This window comes from Triturus cristatus, chromosome 3_1 (genome assembly GCF_964204655.1).
Source record: "Triturus cristatus chromosome 3_1, aTriCri1.1, whole genome shotgun sequence".
NCBI lineage: Eukaryota > Metazoa > Chordata > Amphibia > Caudata > Salamandridae > Triturus > Triturus cristatus.
This window is the reverse complement of record NC_140583.1, coordinates 688,749,694-688,757,081: the sequence shown is the minus strand read 5'-3', so window position 1 is coordinate 688,757,081 and position 7,388 is coordinate 688,749,694.

The window sequence follows — 7,388 nt, the reverse complement described above, 5'->3', positions numbered from 1 at the left end:
ATCGCCCTCAAAAACCTACCCCGTTCAGAAATCATTCGTACCTTCGTCAAAATAGCGAAATCTTTAACTCCGCAGCGAGTCTCCCTCTCGCGCATGCCCGTGTTTAATTACCTGCAAGCTGTTGCTACTATTTCAAAAGGAAACGCCCGACTCCTCCCCACAACATTACCCTATCACAACAAGCGGGCGGCTGTAACAGCCAGCTTGACTACAGATCCCATCAGGTAATACTAAACACACCTTCTTCATTGCTCTTACTTCTAAAACTCCCCTCACTGCACTCTTGTATGCCCCGCCTACCCTCAGCTGTCAAAGGAACGTCAATTTTAATTAATGTTTAAAACAACATTTACGTTCTAACATGTAATGGAGTTAGGATAATTTCGTGCTGGTGGTATGATGAAATCAGCGCTACACACGACTGTTTGGTCCGATCATTCAAACTGTCCATCAAAATGTTGAACTCCGTTTCTGAGATGACTGAATGTTGCTGCCTGAACACCTGTGACCAAAATCCTCTTTTTCAACTTTATGATTCTCCTTGGATGCAACGTGGCAAAAGGGCAGTCATTTTATACAAAAGTATCAAAGTAGCCCGTGCACACCATATGTCCTCCATTTTATCAATATATCATCCTTTTGTATTCAATCATGTTTAATCCTTGAAGCGTGCAGCCTCGGACGTGGCCTGCCCCAATGCCGCGTGTGCATAAATACATCAGAAGATTAGAGTAACGTCCCACTCCTTCCGGACGCACAGCTTGCTCAATAGTAAGTTCACCAAAGTATTTCACAATAAATCCATGTTTCATTGAATTTTATTCCATTTTTCAACCGATCACAAACCTTCACCAAACTTTATTCCTGTCACAAGTGGGGCAGTGTATGTATAAAATTGTTTCTTCTGCGACAGATATGCCTATCCAGGCCTTTTTCTGGCGCATGATATATACATCAAACATCCTTCAGAGTGGATCTTATTAACCCAATGCATTTCGAGCTGTCAGTAGCTCTTCGTCAGGGGTTCACTAAAAACGCTAAAACATTGACATTAGTTAGTGTTTTTCAGACCATTATGTGCTAATCCAACATCTAACCACACTCTCCATAATAAGCTTAACTGAAAACTAACGTTTTCCCTCTTAATGCGCAACAATACGCCACAAACATTGTGCCCTGGGAAGCTTCACACGCCTGTGTTCGCCCTTCATTATTCACTATTCCTTGCCTGGTGTTCCCCTTCCCCATTATCTCATGTGTTATCGCCCTCAAAAACCTACCCCGTTCAGAAATCATTCGTACCTTCGTCAAAATAGCGAAATCTTTAACTCCGCAGCGAGTCTCCCTCTCGCGCATGCCCGTGTTTAATTACCTGCAAGCTGTTGCTACTATTTCAAAAGGAAACGCCCGACTCCTCCCCACAACATTACCCTATCACAACAAGCGGGCGGCTGTAACAGCCAGCTTGACTACAGATCCCATCAGGTAATACTAAACACACCTTCTTCATTGCTCTTACTTCTAAAACTCCCCTCACTGCACTCTTGTATGCCCCGCCTACCCTCAGCTGTCAAAGGAACGTCAATTTTAATTAATGTTTAAAACAACATTTACGTTCTAACATGTAATGGAGTTAGGATAATTTCGTGCTGGTGGTATGATGAAATCAGCGCTACACACGACTGTTTGGTCCGATCATTCAAACTGTCCATCAAAATGTTGAACTCCGTTTCTGAGATGACTGAATGTTGCTGCCTGAACACCTGTGACCAAAATCCTCTTTTTCAACTTTATGATTCTCCTTGGATGCAACGTGGCAAAAGGGCAGTCATTTTATACAAAAGTATCAAAGTAGCCCGTGCACACCATATGTCCTCCATTTTATCAATATATCATCCTTTTGTATTCAATCATGTTTAATCCTTGAAGAGTGCAGCCTCGGACGTGGCCTGCCCCAATGCCGCGTGTACAGAAATACATCAGAAGATTGGAGTAACGTCCCACTCCTTCCGGACGCACAGCTTGCTCAATAGTAAGTTCACCAAAGTATTTCACAATAAATCCATGTTTCATTGAATTTTATTCCATTTTTCAACCGATCACAAACCTTCACCAAACTTTATTCCTGTCACAAGTGGGGCAGTGTATGTATAAAATTGTTTCTTCTGCGACAGATATGCCTATCTAGGCCTTTTTCTGGCGCATGGTATATACATCAAACATCCTTCAGAGTGGATCTTATTAACCCAATGCATTTCGAGCTGTCAGTAGCTCTTCGTCAGGGGTTCACTAAAAACGCTAAAACATTGGCATTAGTTAGTGTTTTTCAGACCATTATGTGCTAATCCAACATCTAAACACACTCTCCATAATAAGCTTAACTGAAAACTAACGTTCTCCCTCTTAATGTGCAACAATACGCCACAAACATTGTGCCCTGGGAAGCTCACACGCCTGTATTCGCCCTTCATTATTCACTATTCCTTGCCTGGTGTTCCCCTTCCCCATTATCTCATGTGTTATCGCCCTCAAAAACCTACCCCGTTCAGAAATCATTCGTACCTTCGTCAAAATAGCGAAATCTTTAACTCCGCAGCGAGTCTCCCTCTTGCGCATGCCCGTGTTTAATTACCTGCAAGCTGTTGCTACTATTTCAAAAGGAAACGCCCGACTCCTCCCCACAACATTACCCTATCACAACAAGCTTGCGGCTGTAACAGCCAGCTTGACTACAGATCCCATCAGGTAATACTAAACACACCTTCTTCATTGCTCTTACTTCTAAAACTCCCCTCACTGCACACTTGTATGCCCCGCCCACCCTCAGCTGTCAAAGGAACGTCAATTTTAATTAATGTTTAAAACAACATTTACGTTCTAACATGTAATGGAGTTAGGATAATTTCGTGCTGGTGGTATGATGAAATCAGCGCTACACACGACTGTTTGGTCCGATCATTCAAACTGTCCATCAAAATGTTGAACTCCGTTTCTGAGATGACTGAATGTTGCTGCCTTAACACCTGTGACCAAAATCCTCTTTTTCAACTTTATGATTCTCCTTGGGTGCAACGTGGCAAAAGGGCAGTCATTTTATACAAAAGTATCAAAGTAGCCCGTGCACACCATATGTCCTCCATTTTATCAATATATCATCCTTTTGTATTCAATCATGTTTAATCCTTGAAGCGTGCAGCCTCGGACGTGGCCTGCCCTAATGCCGCGTGAACATAAATACATCAGAAGATTGGAGTAACGTCCCACTCCTTCCAGACGCACAGCTTGCTCAATAGTAAGTTCACCAAAGTATTTCACAATAAATCCATGTTTCATTGAATTTTATTCCATTTTTCAACCGATCACAAACCTTCACCAAACTTTATTCCTGTCACAAGTGGGGCAGTGTATGTATCAAATTGTTTCTTCTGCGACAGATATGCCTATCCAGGCCTTTTTCTGGCGCAGGGTATATACATCAAACATCCTTAAGAGTGGATCTTATTAACCCAATGCATTTCGAGCTGTCAGCAGCTCTTCGTCAGGGGTTCACTAAAAACGTTAAAACATTGACATTAGTTAGTGTTTTTCAGACCATTATTTGCTAATCCAACATCTAAACACACTCTCCATAATAAGCTTAACTGAAAACTAACGTTCTCCCTCTTAATGCGCAACAATACGCCACAAACATTGTGCCCTGGGAAGCTTCACACGCCTGTGTTCGCCCTTCATTAATTCACTATTCCTTGCCTGGTGTTCCCCTTCCCCATTATCTCATGTGTTATCGCCCTCAAAAACCTACCCCGTTCAGAAATCATTCGTACCTTCGTCAAAATAGCAAAATCTTTAACTCCGCAGCGAGTCTCCCTCTCGCGCATACCCGTGTTTAATTACCTGCAAGCTGTTGCTACTATTTCAAAAGGAAACGCCCGACTCCTCCCCACAACATTACCCTATCACAACAAGCGGGCGGCTGTAACAGCCAGCTTGACTACAGATCCCATCAGGTAATACTAAACACACCTTCTTCATTGCTCTTACTTCTAAAACTCCCCTCACTGCACTCTTGTATGCCCCGCCCACCCTCAGCTGTCAAAGGAACGTCAATTTTAATTAATGTTTAAAACAACATTTACGTTCTAACATGTAATGGAGTTAGGATAATTTCGTGCTGGTGGTATGATGAAATCAGCGCTACACACGACTGTTTGGTCCGATCATTCAAACTGTCCATCAAAATGTTGAACTCCGTTTCTGAGATGACTGAATGTTGCTGCCTGAACACCTGTGACCAAAATCCTCTTTTTCAACTTTATGATTCTCCTTGGGTGGAACGTGGCAAAAGGGCAGTCATTTTATACAAAAGTATCAAAGTAGCCCGTGCACACCATATGTCCTCCATTTTATCAATATATCATCCTTTTGTATTCAATCATGTTTAATCCTTGAAGCGTGCAGCCTCGGACGTGGCCTGCCCCAATGCCGCGTGTACATAAATACATCAGAAGATTGGAGTAACGTCCCACTCCTTCTGGACGCACAGCTTGCTCAATAGTAAGTTCACCAAAGTATTTCACAATAAATCCATGTTTCATTGAATTTTATTCCATTTTTCAACCGATCACAAACCTTCACCAAACTTTATTGCTGTCACAAGTGGGGCAGTGTATGTATAAAATTGTTTCTTCTGCGACAGATATGCCTATCCAGGCCTTTTTCTGGCGCATGGTATATACATCAAACATCCTTCAGAGTGGATCTTATTAACCCAATGCATTTCGAGCTGTCAGTAGCTCTTCGTCAGGGGTTCACTAAAAACCTTAAAACATTGACATTAGTTAGTGTTTTTCAGACCATTATGTGCTAATCCAACATCTAAACACACTCTCCATAATAAGCTTAACTGAAAACTAACGTTCTCCCTCTTAATGCGCAACAATATGCCACAAACATTGTGCCCTGGGAAGCTTCACACGCCTGTGTTCGCCCTTCATTATTCACTATTCCTTGCCTGGTGTTCCCCTTCCCCATTATCTCATGTGTTATCGCCCTCAAAAACCTACCCCGTTCAGAAATCATTCGTACCTTCGTCAAAATAGCGAAATCTTTAACTCCGCAGCGAGTCTCCCTCTCGCGCATGCCCGTGTTTAATTACCTGCAAGCTGTTGCTACTATTTCAAAAGGAAACGCCCGACTCCTCCCTACAACATTACCCTATCACAACAAGTGGGCGGCTGTAACAGCCAGCTTGACTACAGATCCCATCAGGTAATACTAAACACACCTTCTTCATTGCTCTTACTTCTAAAACTCCCCTCACTGCACTCTTGTATGCCCCACCCACCCTCAGCTGTCAAAGGAACGTCAATTTTAATTAATGTTTAAAACAACATTTACGTTCTAACATGTAATGGAGTTAGGATAATTTCGTGCTTTTGGTTTGATGAAATCAGCGCTACACACGACTCTTTGGTCCGATCAGTCAAACTGTCCATCAAAATGTTGAACTCCGTTTCTGAGATGACTGAATGTTGCTGCCTGAACACCTGTGACCAAAGTCCTCTTTTTCAACTTTATGATTCTCCTTGGGTGCAACGTGGCACAAGGGCAGTCATTTTATACAAAAGTATCGAAGTAGCCCGTGCACACCATATGTCCTCCATTTTATCAATATATCATCCTTTTGTATTCAATCATGTTTAATCCTTGAAGCGTGCAGCCTCGGACGTGGCCTGCCTCAATGCTGCGTGTACATAAATACATCAGAAGATTGGAGTAACGTCCCACTCCTTCCGGACGCACAGCTTGCTCAATAGTAAGTTCACCAAAGTATTTCACAATAAATCCATGTTTCATTGAATTTTATTCCATTTTTCAACCGATCACAAACCTTCACCAAACTTTATTCCTGTCACAAGTGGGGCAGTGTATGTATAAAATCGTTTCTTCTGCGACAGATATGCCTATCCAGGCCTTTTTCTGGCGCACGATATATACATCAAACATCCTTCAGAGTGGATCTTATTAACCCAATGCATTTCGAGCTGTCAGTAGCTCTTCGTCAGGAGTTCACTAAAAACGCTAAAACATTGACATTAGTTAGTGTTTTTCAGACCATTATGTGCTAATCCAACATCTAAACACACTCTCCATAATAAGCTTAACTGAAAACTAACGTTCTCCCTCTTAATGCGCAACAATACGCCACAAACATTGTGCCCTGGGAAGCTTCACACGCCTGTGTTCGCCCTTTATTATTCACTATTCCTTGCCTGGTGTTCCCCTTCTCCATTATCTCATGTGTTATCGCCCTCAAAAACCTACCCCGTTCAGAAATCATTCGTACCTTCCTCAAAATAGCGAAATCTTTAACTCCGCAGCGAGTCTCCCTCTCGCGCATGCCCGTGTTTAATTACCTGCAAGCTGTTGCTACTATTTCAAAAGGAAACGCCCAACTACTCCCCACAACATTACCCTATCACAACAAGCGGGCGGCTGTAACAGCCAGCTTGACTACAGATCCCTCAGGTAATACTAAACACACCTTCTTCATTGCTCTTACTTCTAAAACTCCCCTCACTGCACTCTTGTATGCCCCGCCCACCCTCAGCTGTCACAGGAACGTCAATTTTAATTAATGTTTAAAACAACATTAACGTTCTAACATGTAATGGAGTTAGGATAATTTCGTGCTGGTGGTATGATGAAATCAGCGCTACACACGACTGTTTGGTCCGATCATTCAAACTGTCCATCAAAATGTTGAACTCCGTTTCTGAGATGACTGAATGTTGCTGCCTGAACACCTGTGACCAAAATCCTCTTTTTCAACTTTATGATTCTCCTTGGGTGCAACGTGGCAAAAGGGCAGTAATTTTATACAAAAGTATCAAAGTAGCCCGTGCACACCATATGTCCTCCATTTTATCAATATATCATCCTTTTGTATTCAATCATGTTTAATCCTTGAAGCGTGCAGCCTCGGACGTGGCCTGCCCCAATGCCGCGTGTACAGAAATACATCAGAAGATTGGAGTAACGTCCCACTCCTTCCGGACGCACAGCTTGCTCAATAGTAAGTTCACCAAAGTATTTCACAATTAATCCATGTTTCATTGAATTTTATTCCATTTTTCAACCGATCACAAACCTTCACCAAACTTTATTCCTGTCACAAGTGGGGCAGTGTATGTATAAAATTGTTTCTTCTGCGACAGATATGCCTATCTAGGCCTTTTTCTGGCGCATGGTATATACATCAAACATCCTTCAGAGTGGATCTTATTAACCCAATGCATTTCGAGCTGTCAGTAGCTCTTCGTCAGGGGTTCACTAAAAACGCTAAAACATTGACATTAGTTAGTGTTTTTCTGATCATTATGTGCTAA